Here is a 16,542-nt window from a genome sequence, read left to right on the forward strand (position 1 = left end):
AACTGAGAAGGAGATTAGGGTCTTGGAGGCGTGCTTTGATGTGGTTGTCTCTTGTGTGTGTGTTTGCACGTAGGACGTGTTTGTACATTCGCTCTGCCTAAACTGTACATGTGTACAGTTACAGTCACTCACCATTCGAGATAACTTGAAACAGTCTAACCAGGCTGGAAGTAGCCTAGGCTAACTAGCAAGCTAGCCAACTCCTTTTGCCAATTAGCTTCAGCCAGACAGTGGGACTGGCTGACGCCAGACCGTGGGAAAATTGGTTTGACCTTGTATTGCCTCTCTGTGGGGCTAGTTAGGGACCGTCAATAATTTACATGGGAAAACATTTTCATATTGCACACCTTTTACTTCTCATTTAATGCTTTCAATATTTGTATATGAACTGCTGACATTAAAAAAAAATATTGTCCCATTTCCATTGTGTAAATTACCTATCGTCGATAACTAGCCCTATAGTGATATCCAAAGTTAAACCAAATTTACCATGGGCATCACAACCGGGTTGCATGCAGCTGAGCTCTGAATTGATGATTACTACGGTGCTGCCGGCTGTGGGCATTATTGAAATAAACCCAACCCAAGGAATACTGTGGCGTACCTTTAGCCCTTTACACTCATGGGAATTGGCCTATATGGATAGGGCTACATTGAAATGTTTCTTACAAAAGAAATATAAAATGCATACGCATGGTAGCAATTGGAAGGGAACAGTTTGGAGATTATGGGAAACGTATTAGACCAAAGTTGAGGACACAACTGTTCACCTGACTCAAGACTGAAACATTACACTGTTGATTTTAGTGGCATTTCACGTTCACTTTACTTTTTGCCACATTTGTTGATAGCAAAATCTGAAAATACTCTGGATGCATTCAGTGACACGATAAGAATATTCCTGGAAAATGTGGAGTAGGTGCAACATAAGACAAAACAATTGCAAGAATTTGAGTGAGAGGACGAACTGGTGTCTCCAAGTGGACACACACACCTCTCCAAGTGGACACACACACACCTCTCCAAGTGGACACACACACACCTCTCCAAGTGGACACACACACACCTCTCCAAGTGGACACACACACACCTCTCCAAGTGGACACACACCTCTCCAAGTGGACACACACACCTCTCCAAGTGGACACACACACCTCTCCAAGTGGACACACACACCTCTCCTAGTGGACACACATACCTCTCCAAGTGGACACACACACCTCTCCAAGTGGACACACACCTCTCTCCAAGTGGACACACACACACCTCTCCAAGTGGACACACACACCTCTCCAAGTGGACACACACACACCTCTCCAAGTGGACACACACACACCTCTCCAAGTGGACACACACACATCTCTCCAAGTGGACACACACACACCTCTCCAAGTGGACACACACACCTCTCCAAGTGGACACACACACCTCTCCAAGTGGACACACACACCTCTCCTAGTGGACACACATACCTCTCCAAGTGGACACACACACCTCTCCAAGTGGACACACACCTCTCTCCAAGTGGACACACACACACCTCTCCAAGTGGACACACACACACCTCTCCAAGTGGACACACACACCTCTCCAACGTGTGCACACTTCCTAAGTGATTTCATTTTTTTTCATGACTCAAAAAAAGTCTTCAACTATAAGGGGCTTGTTTGAGCTCTCCTGGCTGTGCCGTTGAGAAGCTAGAGCAAGCACACTTGTAGTTGTTTTGAACACAACCCTGCATCTCCACCATCACATAATCACTGTTTTTGTTTTACGCAATACAAAACGTCCCATTATAAATCACAATCTGGGTCAGGTGGGCATCATTTGAAAGCTTGTTCTATTGCCAACATGACTACCTAAGTTATAGAATGTGATCGTACAGTGTTAGGCTTTGACAAGGCAATTCAGAGAAACACATTGTAGTTTTGGAGTGCTAAGAAAGGAGTCAGGAGTGCATTCAGGTTTCAAATCAAACTTTATTTGACACCTGCGCCGAATACAATAAGTGTAGACCTTACCGTGAAATGCTTACTTACAAGCCCTTAACCAACAGTGCAGTTCAAGACAGAGTTAAGAAATATTGGAAATGTAATAAAATGTAATAGTAAAATAATAAAATGTAACACAAAATAACAATAGTGAGGCTACAGTATATATAGGGGGTACCGGTACAGAGTCAATGTGCGGAAGTACAGGTTAGTTGAGGTAATTTGTACATGTAGGTATGGGTGAAGTGACTGCATAGATAATAAACAGCTAGTAGCAGCAGTGTAAAAATCAAATGGGGTGGGGGAGGGGGTGTCAATGTAAATAATCCGGTGACCATCTGATTAATTGTTTAGCAGTTTTCTGGCTTGGGGGTAGAAGCTGTTGAGAAGCCTTTTGGTTCTAGACTTGGCGCTTGCCGTGCGGTAGCAGAGAAAACAGTCTATGACCTGGGTGACTGGAGTCTTTGACAATTTTTTGGGCTTTCCTCTGACACTGCCTAGTACATAGGTCCTGCATGGCAGGAAGCTTGGCCCCAGTGATGTACTGGGCCATACGTACTACCTCTGTAGCGCCTTGTTGTCAGATGCCGAGCAGTTACCATACCAGGCGGTGATGCAACCGGTCAGGATGCTCTCGATGGTGCAGCTGCAGAATGTTTTGAGGATCTGTGGACCCATGCCAAATCTTTTGAGTCTCCTGAGGGGACATAGGCTTTGTCATGCCCTCTTCACAACTGTCTTGGTGTGTTCATGATGGTTCGTTGGTGATGTGATCACCAAGGAACTTGAAACTCTCGACCTGCTCCACTACAGCCCCGTCAATGTTAACGGGGGCCTGTTCGGCCCGCCTTTTCCTGTAGTCCGCGACAGTGGAGGCTGGTGACTTGAAAAATTGAGGAGGACGGGAGACTCACGGTATAGGTGAATAACGCACAAAGAGGAAAAATTGTGTTTCAGAAATCGTCAAAGACTAATTATTTTAACCTAAAGCATTTAATAAAGACATTTATAGTACAATATTATGGGGTATGGGAGTGAGAGGGCTAATTACACCGTGTGGGATAGGGATCACAGCAGTGATTGAATGAGGATATGAGGCATGAGTTGAGGTGTTCAGAGGCTTGACCAGTGCAGGACAGGATTTGACTGGGAAGACAAAAAACAATAACACAACACACTACACAGTTAGAAAAAAAGAACTAAGAATGAGTTAGTCCAAGCAAGTAGTAAAGTCATTGATGTGTAATAATGTGATTGTGTATGTGATTGACTCTACATACAGGAATGAGAGAAAATGTATAGGGGTACTCACAGTGCTTGGAGGGAAACATTCAATTTGCCTGTGGATGAGAGGGCACATGAGACATGGCTTCATTTGATGTCAGGAGAGAGTTGACAATGGTAGTGGAGTGGAGCTGTCATCACCTCTTAAACAGGGAACAGGAGGGGACTTGGCTGTAAATACAAATAGCAGATACATTCCATTACAGCTGCGCCATCGTAGGTTTGGACGAGTTTCTCTATGAACTTAAAAAATAATGTAGTCAAACACAGACTGCACATCTCGCTTACTTGACACATCAAAGTATCCCAAGAAACATTCCTGAATAAAGCCCTGACCATCCACATACCTGAGGATAACTGACAACTGCAAGCAGACTGGTGGCACCATAGGTCTCAGAGCGGTGTAGCAATTTTTCCCCCTGAGGCCTGGAGTTTTTCCTTATATGATAACCTAACTTGGAAAACTCTGGACCCTATAAGGTATGACAGTGATTCATTTGTAAAAATGTTTTATATGGGCTATGGTGGGACCAGTTTTTCCTAATCAGGTCACATGATTTTTAAAAACCCCTGAAATTCCTGGCCTGGGGGATGAAAACCCTGTCAAACTGCAGCTACCTTATATTAGTTCATATGACATGTATTTAACTGGATTAGGGGGGGGATTTCCTCTACCCAGACAACAACTGATAGACATAAGAACTCACAAGGCTGAGCATGCTTTATGCATGTTTGCATCATGCAGGCAACTGTAGGCTTTATAAAACATTTACTCACACCCGTCATCACTATTATGTTGATTCATTCATTCCAGTTTATCATTATGGATTAAAAACGTATAGGCAGCCTAAATCAGCCAAATTTGAATATAAACTAAATTTGATCACATTCTTTCCTGACACACAAATGGACTATAAATACATAAAGTTACCAATTAGTTTACCCTGACCAGATGGACAGGGCGCATAGGCTGTATGCAGCTGCTCTTATTAGTAGCCTACAGTTGATCAGACTGAAAAATAGTCTCAGCATGTCAGATTTCTAATGTTTAGGTATAGCCTAGTCTGTTGCAACATTTATATCGTGAGTTTTTGCTTGCGTCTGTCCGGAGTGATCATGTGTTACCATCTTCGCTAAATAAATACCGGAGGAAAGTGGAAAGGCTACTTGACCGCACGCACGCATGCTGCGTCAAACTCTCTCTTTAAAAACGTGTAATGGATGATGCGATCAAATCATTCGGAATTATTTTCTACATCCCAGAAATGACAGTCGGAAGTGCGATATGTTCAGCTAGTAAAACATAGTAACGTGCCATTTCCTCTGCAAGCTCCTTGTAGTTGCCCTTGTCAGCGGAACTTTCCAACTTGTCGTGTCCTCTAAAAGCAAATTAAAGCATGCTCAAAAACGCAGGCAAGGCCAATAATACAGGCAGCTTGATGGCCAGCTATACTTTTGATACCAGTTGGTATTGAATGCCTTTACCTTTTCATACTTCTTCATGAAACTGATCCCAGGCTGAGGTCGACCTTTTCCATAAACCCCAGATAATGAAAGGGGTTCTTAACACATATAACACCCATAATGCTCTGTGGCACAATCCCAATTCAGCTCAACATGTTCATTCTCTGATCCTAATTCTAGGATTGGATGGACACCATGTCAATTCATACTGCAAAAGCTTTGATTGGTTGTAGGATGTCCTCCGGAAGTGCTCATAATTACCATGTATGTCTATGGAAGGTGGTGAGGCCTACGAGCCTCCTAGGTTTTGTTATGAAGTCAATGTAGCCAGAGGAGGACAGAAGCTAGCTGTCCTCCGGCTGCACCATGGTGCTACCCCAGACAGTGCTGTTGAAGTTACTGTAGACCTTCATTGCAAAAAAATGTTATTTAATAAATTATTTGGTGACGCATGAATGTATTTAACATAGTTTTATCTAAAAAGGATAAATGTAATGTTTCACAATTTTTATTTTTATGAAATTTCACTGAGGAGGATAGTCCTCCCCTTCCTCCTCTGAGGAGCCTCCACTGGTTTCACGATCAGCTCCTTTGTCTTGCTCACATTAAGGGAGAAGTTGTTGACCTGGCACCACACTACCAGGTCTCTAACCTCCTCCCTATAGGCGGTTTCATTGTTGTCGGTGATCAGGCCTACCACTGTTGTGTCATCTGCAAACTTAATGATGGTGTTGGAGTCATGTTTGGCCACGCAGTTGTGGGTGAACGGGGAGTACCAGCTACCAAGAGCGTTATCACACAGGCATCCAGAACAGCTGGTGCTCTCATGCAAGCTTCAGTGTTGCTTGCCTCGAAACGAACATTTAACTCATCAGGTAGGATCCTGTCACTGCGCAGCTCGCGGCTGGGTTTCCCCTTTGTAGTCCGTAATAGTTTTCAAGCCCTGCCACATCCGATGAATGTCAGAGCCGGTGTAGAAGGATTCAATCTTAATCTTGTATTAACACTTTGCTTGTTTGGTGGTTTGTCTGAGGGCATAGCAGGATTTCTTATAAGTGTCTGGATCAGTGTCCCACTCCTTGAAACCGGCAGCTCTAGTATTTAGCTCGATGAGGATGTAATCCATGGCTTCTGGTTGGAATATATACATACGGCCACTGTGAGATAACGTTGTCAATGCACTTATTGATGAAGCCGATGACTGAGGTGGTATACTCTTCAATGCCATTTGATGAACCCCGGAACATATTCCAGTCTGTGCTAGCAAGTCACTGGTACTTCCTGCCTTAGTGTTTGCTTGTTAACACGAAATAGGAGGATAGAATTATGGTCAGATTTGCCAAATGGAAGGTGGGGGAGAGCTTGGTATACATCTCTATGTGTGGAGTAAAGGTGGTCTAGAGTTTTCTTCCTTTGTTTGCACATGTGACATGCTGGTAGAAATTAGGTAAAACGAAAGTATCTAGACAATATTTCCCCATGCTATTAGGCTAGCATTTGCAAAAGTTGGGGTTTGTCTAAACCAGGAATGGGCAACTGGCTGCCTGTCCCCCCTTTGTAGGCCAGTGGATCAATTTCCAGAGGACAGGCTGGCAGATGACCCAATGAGGGTGCGGAACGCCTCCCAGAACTGAGATGAGAGGCCATGTCGACCGGTAGTCTATGGATCCGGAAGACGTGATGTACCATGAGCTGTGCCGTCTCCGTGGCAGAGGGTAGTTTGGGGAGAGGAATGAAGTGGGCGACTTTGGAAAACCGATCCACAACAGTCAGGATGGCGGTATTGCCATCAGATGGGGGAAGAGCCATGACAAAGTCCAGGGAGATGTGGGAAGGTCCTGGTACTATGCTGGATGGAGGAGAGGTCCGGGGCACCTTCCGAGACCCCAGGAAGACATCCCGGGGCAGAACGGACTCCAGCCCATGATGGCACCAGTAGACCAGTTGATGAGGGGATTGTGTCATTGGAGCCAGGAGAATCCTAAAACCATGGGAATCTGAGGAGACTTGATGAGCATGAATTGAATAGTCTCGCTGTAATTCTCTGACACCCGTAGGTTGATGGGAGTGGTATTATGAGTGACCCGGCCTATAGAGCGCCCGTCCAGGGGCTGAGTGGGGGGGGGTAAGCGGGGCTCCCGAGAAGGTGGAGAGATCGATGTACCACCGTTGTAAGCTGCCTCCCAGACAACCCGCGGAATTCCTCCAGCAACTTGTCCAATCCCCGATCATGGCATTCAGCCAACGTTTGGACCCCCTCCATAAGGCCACGAAGCAGTTCCTCATGCCTCCCGATGGTGGCTCCTTGGGAGGAGATGGCGTTGCGCAGCTGACCTGGTCTGCTGGTCATGGCCAATTCGTACTAACAGGTTTGAAGGTAAGACCCAGGTGCAGACAATGTCAAAGTAACAGAAGTTTATTAAATCTAACACTGGCAGTCAAAGGTACAGGACAGCAGCTCAGGGTCAGGGCAGGCAAAGGTCGATAATCCAGAGTAGTGAGGCAGGTTCAGGGCAGGCAGAAACCTCAACCTGGAAAATTTGAAAACAGGCACTCTAGACAGGACAGGAGCAGGGGGGGAAACGCTGGTAGGTTTGAATGGACAAAACAAACTGGCAACAGACAAACAGAGAACACAGGTATAAATGAACAGGGGATAATGGGGAAGATGGGCGACACCTGGAGGGGTAAGGAGACAAGACAGGTGAAACACATCAGAGGGGTGAAGACAGGTGAAACATATCAGAGGGGTGAAGAGAGGTGAAACACATCAGAGGGGTGAAGACAGGTGAAACATATCAGAGGGGTGAAGACAGGTGAAACATATTAGGGTTTGACACCTATGTGCTCTTTCTATGTCCAGCTGTTAGTCAGGAATTATTCACACGATAATTACCAGGTTCTCATGCCTTATTAGTTCTCATGCCTTATTGCTTAATTATAAACTGGGTGGTTCGAGCCCTGAGTGCTGATTGGCTGACAGAGTGGTATATCAGACAGTATACCACGGGTATGACAAAACATTTATTTTTACTTTAATTACCTTGGTAACCAGTCTATAGTCACCTCAGGGGTTTGTGATGTACGGCCAATATACCACGGCTAAGGTCTGTGTCCAGACACTCCGTGCGGCGTAGTGCTTAAGAACAGCCCTTAGCCGTGGTATATTGGCCATATACCACACCTCCTCGGGCCTTATTGCTTACATATACCATGGCTAAGGTCTGTGTCCAGGCACTCCGTGTTGCGTCTTGTTTAAGAACAGCCCTTAGCCGTGGTATATTGGCCATATACCACACCTCCTCGGGCCTTATTGCTTACATATACCATGGCTAAGGGATATTCTTTGACACAACGTGAGGCACAACCCTGAGGTGCCTTACTGCTATTAAACTGGTTACCAACATAAATAGAATGGTAAACAAGCATGTTTGTGTCATACCCGTGGTATATTGTCTGATATGCACACGGCTGGAATGCTTTTTTAGCCTATCAGCATCCAGAACCCAAACTACCCAGTTTATAATCTACTATATACACTGGCCAATCAGAATGATCTTCTGGTTTAAACATCATGACCCAGTTCTCCAGTTGACAGATTATTCCCCTTGCACGCCACGCTGTGCACTGCTGTAGGGGGAGGAAACCCCTCTTTCTGCAGTGAGGATGAACCCTCATGGGACAGTGTTTGTCTTCTCTGGTAAATCAAACAGAGGTGCCTGGCTGAACTTGTGTGTGTGTGTGTGTGTGTGTGTGTGTGTGTGTGTGTGTGTGTGTGTGTGTGTGTGTGTGTGTGTGTGTGTGTGTGTGTGTGTGTGTGTGTTACGGATACAAGTATCCTGTGTGTGTATCCTGTGTGTGTGTTTCTTTTCTCTCCTTCTCCCCTCACAGGTGAAAATCATCACTCCCAATCAGTCACCAATTATCAATCAGAAGACACACCTCCTCCTGTTTCCTACCCAATCACCGTTCCTTTCCCTTCGTTCGTTTAAAAACCCTGTCAGTTGTCAGTTGTTTGCTGTAGAGCTCAATTTCTCTGTAAATGCCATGTCTGTTTCACTCTCTCAGTTTCACTCTCTCTGTTTCACTCTCTCTGTTTCACTCTCTCTTTGTGTATTGACCTCTCTTTTGTTTGAGCACCTCCATAGCACTTTGTCATCACCTGTGAGTATTGTTTTTGGTTATGGTGTTTGTTTGCTGGTGGGAAAAGGGGGAACCAAGACAAGTCGCCCATGGGCATACACTACCCGTAGGTAAACTTTGTTAAATACACTAGGTAGAACTGGGCGGACCACTCACTGTATTTTTGGTTAGTTAGCTGTTGTTAAAGTAGGCTAGTCTAGCTTAGGGGTGTTTTTGAATACTTATTGTTTCTTTCCTTGGGTCCAGCTCAGCCCCTTTTCCTGCTCCCCCCATTACCGTGTGTTTATTAATAAACCCTGAGTTTGACGGTAGATTTCAGTTGTCGTAGTTATTTCGTTTTCACTTTTACTTTGTCACTATTAGAATTTGTATGAGTTATGTTACGGGTCTCATTACCATCCCCCCTAGACTGTCGGGCCAAAAGGGATTTGTGTGTGTGTGTGTGTGTGTGTGTGTGTGTTCATGGGAAAGACATGGTAGTTGAGGGTCATGGGAAGCTGTTGGATAGGACTGAAGGGAGAGTGAGTAGTGTGTGTGTGATGATGAACAGCACTCTTGCTGCTTTGCATTAGTTTTCTTCACCTGCCTCTGGTCCTTATTCCTCCAAGTAAGCAGGGCAGAGGCTTTGGAGTCTGCAGCTAAGAGGGAAGAAACCATGGTGTATAGAGGTAGTAAGAGCAGTCCTTGCGGTGTATGGAGGTACTGTAGTAAGAGCAGTCCTTGGGGCGCACTATGGTGCTCCCTTTCTTTCTGAGCTGACAGCTCCTCAGACAGTCTATATTGCTAATTACTAATGACACAGATCTGTCATGATGCCAATGAGGCAGATATGAAATATGTGAATGTTTAATGTGTGTCAACTAGGGAATCAGTCAGTGGGAGCTCTATTTGCGTCGCTGTGTGTTTGACATGTCCTTGTCAATGTCATTAATAAGTAGCAGTAACTCTCGCCTGGCTGGCTGGCTGCTGGGTGTTTGACATGTCCTTGTCAATGTCATTAATAAGTAGCAGTAACTCTCGCCTGGCTGGCTGGCTGCTGGGTGTTTGACATGTCCTTATCAATGTCATTAATAAGTAGCAGTAACTCTCGCCTGGCTGGCTGGCTGCTGGGTGTTTGACATGGGTAACCGTTTTACCGTGGTATAATTGAAAGTGAGAGAGTAGTGTTTGATTGGAAGATGAAGAGGTCATTAAACACCCTTCTCACGCTACTACTGCATGATTTACCCAATGTACCTCTTTTCTGTTCTCTTCCTTCTAATGTTTCAACCTTCCTCATATCACATCCGCATCCTCTCCTCCTCCTCTATCTTTCAGCTTCTTGTCTATCCTCATCCCTGCCTCCCTATTATCTCTTGCTCTCTTTCTATCTCTCTCTCTCCGCATCCCACGTAGCATCGATAATTACTAGCGATACTCCAGAATTCATGGCTCTGTTTGGAGGGATTGAACACCACCAGAGACAAACTGTTCTCTCTCTCTCGCTCTCACACGCACACATACAATTCCCTCACAATCTGGTTGAAAGAGGAAGGCAGAGAGCGAGGACAAATGACAAGAGGGGAGGGGAGAGGCAGAGAGTCCTTCTAATGAAAGGAGAGGGAAGCCCCTGTAGTTTAGCCCGGTCACAGAGCAGAATGAGAAATGCCCTTGGCTGCTCAGTCAAGCAGTGCTTGTGATTAGTCTCCACACTTATCAAGATGAGGTAAGTCACAGATAACCCCAGCAAGCTACAGTTCCCAGGGAGCAATAGACTAACAGAGCATTGCAGACACACTCACTAACATATACACAGGCACACACACAAAGACACACACACACCACATACACACATGCACTCATACAAGCGCACACACACGCACACCAACACACACATACAAAGACACGAACACAAAGACACAAACACACACATACTCACACACGTGCCCACACACACAAAAGGGTTCCACTGACTGGCATCCATGGTTGATGATGGCACATGCTCTGTAGAACTGCCCTCACCCTGGACTGGAATAGTGATGCAATAGTGATGGCTCAGCATATGAGGTGCCAACAAGGGAGGTGGGTTAATTGGCTCACATTGTGGGTGACAGCAGTGAGAAGGAAACAAAAGGAAACAGCAAGAAAATCCCTCAGCCAATCATATTAATTAAAGGGTGTTGATGCATGAGATTAAATTAGACAGAGCCAGGGGTAAAAGGAGAATATTGTGGGTAGAGGGTACGGTGTGTGTGTTACTGATGAATGATGATCTGATGAATGAAATGAGCATGGATCTGTTACAGTGATGAGAGTGTAACATGTTTGCTGTGGTACTGAGGTTGTCACCCCTACCCGTATTGCTACCAGATCATTAACTAGGATAAAAAAGCAGGTGTGTCACAGGTGGCCGGTGGCACCTTAATTGGGGAGGATGGGCTCATAGGAGTGGAACACATGATAAATGGTATCGAACACATCAAACACCTGGTTTCCATGTGTTTGATACCATTCCATTCACTCCATTCTAGCCATTATTATGAGCCGTTCTCCCCTCAGCAGCCTCCTCTGGCGTCCGTGTATGTGTGTATGAAAGAGAGAGAAGTTCATGTGTTCATGGTAATGTAATGCATGGCTGCAGAATCCTGTGACATGGAGTACAAGGAGTCAGTGTTATGATTCTGCACTATATAGTCCGCTGTCTGGTTGACATTCACATCAATGTCATTGTGCCCATTCAAATGTGTTTGCACGCATATGTCTTCGTGAGACAGCCATGGATGGAGTATTGAGGGGAGCTTGTAAAACGGCTAACTAGCTTGAGGGAACCATTTTGGTAAACATTATAGGTAGACGGTCATTTGGAAAATAGCATGTGTGCCTGCACTGAGATCAACTAAGAACTATAAACTGAACAGTTAAACTGTGGGCATATGCGTTGACATGCCAGCCTCAGTCTGTCTGGGAAATGTCCTTCTGCCTCCCCTCTTCCCCCTGGTCCTGCTGCCTCCCAGCCATCCCCTCTGGTCTGCTGCCTCCCTACTGCCATCCCCTCTCCCCTCTGGTCCTACTGCCATCCCCTCTCCCCCTGGTCCTACTGCCTCCCATCCCCCCTCTGGTCCTGCTGCCTCCCAGCCATCCCCTCTCCCCTCTGGTCCTACTGCCATCCCCTCTCCCCCTGGTCCTGCTGCCTCCCAGCCATCCCCTCTCCTGCCGCCATCCCCTCTGGTCCTGCTGCCTCCCAGCCATCCACTCTCCCCTCTGGTCCTACTCCATCCCCTCTCCCCTCTGGTCCCAGGAATCTACCCTGCCATCCCCTCTCCCCTCTGGTCCTGCTGCCTCCCAGCCATCCCCTCTGGCCTGCTGCCTCCCAGCCATCCCCCAGCTCCCCTCTGGTCCTACTGCCATCCCCTCTCCCCGCTGGTCCTACTGCCATCCCCTCTCCCCGCTGGTCCTACTGCCATCCCCTCTCCCCGCTGGTCCTAGCCATCCCCTCTCCCTCTGGTCCTAGCCATCCCCTCTGGTCCTACTGCCTCCCAGGAATCCCCTCTCCCCCTCCCAGGAATGGCCCTGCTGCCTCCCAGCCATCCCCTCTGGCCCTGCTGCCTCCCAGCCATCCCCTCTGGCCCTGCTGCCTCCCAGCCATCCCCTCTGGCCCTGCTGCCTCCCAGCCATCCCCTGCTCTCCCCCCCTCTGGCCCTGCTGCCTCCCAGCCATCCCCTCTGGTCCTGCTGCCTCCCAGCCATCCCCTCTCCCCTCTGGCCCTCTGCCTCCCAGCCATCCCCTCTCCCCTCTGGTCCTGCTGCCTCCCAGCCATCCCCTCTCCCCTCTGGCCCTGCTGCCTCCCAGCCATCCCCCTCTGGTCCTGCTGCCTCCCAGCCATCCCCTCTCCCCCAGGAATCTGGCCCTGCTGCCTCCCAGCCATCCCCTCTGCCTCCCAGCCCTCTGGTCCTGCTGCCTCCCAGCCTCCCAGCATCCCTCTCCCCTCTGGTCCTGCTGCCTCCCAGCCATCCCCTCTCCCCTCTGGCCCTGCTGCCTCCCAGCCATCCCCTCCCTCCTCTGGTCCTGCTGCCTCCCAGCCATCCCCTCTGGCCTGCCTCCCAGCCATCCTCTGGTCCTGCTGCCTCCCAGCCATCCCCTCTGGCCCTGCTGCCTCCCAGCCATCCCCTCCCCTCTTGCCCTGCTGCCTCCCAGCCATCCCCTCCCTCCTCTGGTCCTGCTGCCTCCCCAGCCATCCCCTGCTCCCCAGCCATCCTCTGGCCCTGCTGCCTCCCAGCCATCCCCTCTCCCTGCTCCTCTGGTCCTGCTGCCTCCCAGCCATCCCCTCTGGCCCTGCTGCCTCCCAGCCATCCCCTCCCTGCTGCCTCCCAGCCATCCTCTTGCCCTGCTGCCTCCCAGCCATCCCCTCCCTCTCCTCTGGTCCTGCTGCCTCCCAGCCATCCCCTCCCTCCTCTGGTCCTGCTGCCTCCCAGTCACCCCTCCCAGCCATCCTCTGGTCCTGCTGCCTCCCAGCCATCCCCTCTCCTCTGGTCCTGCTGCCTCCCAGCCATCCCCCCCATCCTCTGGTCCTGCTGCCTCCCAGCCATCCCCTCTGGCCCTGCTGCCTCCCAGCCATCCCCTCCCTCCTCTTGCCCTGCTGCCTCCCAGCCATCCCCTCCCTCCTCTGGTCCTGCTGCCTCCCTGCTCCCCCAGCCATCCCTGGTCCTGCCTCCCAGCCATCCCCTCCCCTCTGGCCCTGCTGCCTCCCAGCCATCCCCTCTCCCCTCTGGCCCTGCTGCCTCCCAGCCATCCCCTCTCCCCTCTGGTCCTGCTGCCTCCCAGCCATCCCCTCTGGCCCTGCCTCTGGTCCTGCTGCCTCCCAGCCATCCCCTCCCTCCTCTGGTCCTGCTGCCTCCCAGCCATCCCCTCTCCCCTCTGGCCCTGCTGCCTCCCAGCCATCCCCTCTCCCCTCTGGTCCTGCTGCCTCCCAGCCATCCCCTCTCCCCTCTGGTCCTGCTGCCTCCCAGCCATCCCCTCTCCCCTCTGGTCCTGCTGCCTCCCAGCCATCCCCTCCCTCCTCTGGTCCTGCTGCCTCCCAGCCATCCCCTCTCCCCTCTGGTCCTGCTGCCTCCCAGCCATCCCCTCCCCTGCTCTGGTCCTGCTGCCTCCCAGGCCCTGCTGCCTCCCAGCCATCCCCTCTCCCCTCTGGTCCTGCTGCCTCCCAGCCATCCCCTCTCCCCTCTGGTCCTGCTGCCTCCCAGCCATCCCCTCTCCCCTCTGGTCCTGCTGCCTCCCAGCCATCCCCCCTCCCTCCTCTGGTCCTGCTGCCTCCCAGCCATCCCCCCTCCCTCCCAGCCATCTGGTCCTGCTGCCTCCCAGCCATCCCCTCTCCCCTCTGGTCCTGCTGCCTCCCAGCCATCCCCTCTCCCCTCTGGTCCTGCTGCCTCCCAGCCATCCCCTCACCCCTCTGGTCCTGCTGCCTCCCAGCCATCCCCTCCCTCCTCTGGTCCTGCTGCCTCCCAGCCATCCCCTCTCCCCTCTGGTCCTGCTGCCTCCCAGCCATCCCCTCTCCCCTCTGGTCCTGCTGCCTCCCAGCCATCCCCTCCCTCCTCTGGTCCTGCTGCCTCCCAGTCACACCCTCTCGCCTCTAGTGACTCTCCAGGGTTGCTCTGCTCTGGGGAAGAGTGAGTTGTGACATAATGGCCATCTGTAACAGGCTTGCCTGGGATTGAAAGCTCAGCCCGACACAGCCTCCCCAACAATCATGTCTCTCTCTCTGCTGCCCAGTTAAGAGCTCCGCTGGGAGAGCTCTCTCTCTCTCTTTTTCTAGCACTAACTATCTGCCTCTCTCCAGTGATTTTTCATTCTGGCTGTCTTTTTATTCTATTTACATTTGGGGGTCACAGCAAGGATGTGTTCTTATATATGTTTTTTCCTTGACATGCTCAAATAACAAAGATTGGTCCCTTTTTTGTAATCTGTTTGACCAGGAGACTCTGATCTTTGTACGTCAGTGTCTTTCCTCGTGCTGAACAAATGTGTCCATAACATCCGTCAGGACAGATTTTCCTCCATCTTAAACCTTTTGTTATCACCAAATCACATTTTACACTTTAAATCCACCCCGCAATAGCCTATCACCTCAACTGGTCATCACCGTCCTGGACGTCCCTAAGATGAACCTCACTGAATGTGCTATTGATATCTAGAAAAACAAGGGAACTATAACAGGTATTCTTTGCAATATATAACTCTAATGCTCAAAATCATCTGCAATCATCATCTCATGAACCATATGGCACATTCACTCCAGATTTGGTATTTAGACTTATTACACCAGTCTTTACTGGTTTTGAGACAAATATGGCCGCAATGTACCTATAGATGCATGTTAGCACATATGCTAATGATAAAAATGCTTAAAATATCTTCTCATGAACCATGAGTCAGATTGGCTCCAGATTTGGTATATAAACTCAATTAATTATCCTCTAATGAATTTGAGAATGATTAGTTTCTGCATTCAAAGTCGGCCACTCTACACCACTAGATGGTACCATATCACACCAGGGCTATAAGAACTGAACCCATTGACATGAGGCCATGAAATTTGGTATGTAAACCTTGTGTATTTGTCCGTAGAAGCTGTGTGAATATAAAGTCAGTTGGTGGCACTATGAATGTCATTGGCACCAGTGGAACCATAGAATACTGGAGCAGTAACTATTGATTAAGTGATCTTTGTCTCATGCAAATTAAGGTTAGATTTAAATTTCGCAGACAATCAATGAGAAATATCGTGATTAGTATATCTGCATAGTCACATATTGTTGCCATATCAAATAGTGTTGCCATATTATGTTGTCTGAACATAGTGAAAGATTTATATTTTATTCTGGAAAATTAGAAACCTGAAGTCCTGCCGCTTGCGCAGTATGTGTATTACAGCTGTGAGCGTGTATTATTTTGGAATGCGAATGTGGAGTATTAATGAACTTATCTTGTGTTCTTTCTGTGAACCCTGAACATTGCTACTCTTTCTTTCTTTCCAAGAATTGAACAGAACTCTAGTCAGTGACAAATGAAACCATCCTTTGGCCTTCTCCACCAACTGGCTTGACTTCCTTGTAGCAATATATTATGCTGTTCCTCATCCCAAAGCCACAGTCTCACTTGTTTCATGGTATAAAGAGGCTACTAGAGCTGCAATGATTTTTCCATTGATCGATGCAGAGCGTTAGCAGAGCAACACAAGAGCCCCAATGGCACCTGGGAGATTCTCAGTGGCACTTCCTAATGGCTAGAGTTGGTAAAAGCCACAGTGGCTCTTTATTCCCCTCTGGTACATATCTGGTGTGATGAGGACTGGTTTGTTTTTTTTGTGTTTTTTTTAACGATTTCTTACACACTAGAATTGAACTTTTCCCACAATTAGCAAAACCTTACACTCAAGGAGCAAAACACAAGGCTAGATTTGCACAACTGTAGGCACATTGTCAGCTTCACACTATTTGCAAAACATTACACACAGTGATTTGCAAAACCCTGATGATGTCACTTCCTTTCAATTCCGAAGCACTGACTGTCAAATTACCACACCTATGAGCCAATCTGTTAAACTTCTTAAGGCTGCAATCCCGTTAACGGGATGATATGACGACAACCAGTGAAAGTGCAGGGCTCCATATTCAAAAGAACAAAT

The 16,542-nt window shown here is 48.5% G+C and overlaps 1 protein-coding gene and 1 long non-coding RNA gene across 2 annotated transcripts in view; one reads left to right on the forward strand and one right to left on the reverse strand.

Annotated features, from left to right (window-relative positions):
• LOC135550455 (fibroblast growth factor 11-like) overlaps positions 1-16,542 on the forward strand; it is a 53,087-nt gene that overhangs the window by 16,204 nt on the left and 20,341 nt on the right. The gene's annotated exons all lie outside the window — the stretch shown is intronic.
• The window catches only part of LOC135550456 (uncharacterized), a 29,052-nt gene continuing 14,510 nt past the window's right edge, over positions 2,001-16,542 (reverse strand). The window contains exons 2-3 of the long non-coding RNA XR_010457112.1: positions 3,304-3,446; positions 2,001-3,137 (exon numbers count right to left, since the gene is read on the reverse strand). This is a non-coding gene — a long non-coding RNA (uncharacterized LOC135550456). The remainder of the gene's footprint in view (positions 3,138-3,303; positions 3,447-16,542) is intronic.

The sequence above is a fragment of the Oncorhynchus masou genome, chromosome 12, assembly GCF_036934945.1.
Source record: "Oncorhynchus masou masou isolate Uvic2021 chromosome 12, UVic_Omas_1.1, whole genome shotgun sequence".
NCBI lineage: Eukaryota > Metazoa > Chordata > Actinopteri > Salmoniformes > Salmonidae > Oncorhynchus > Oncorhynchus masou.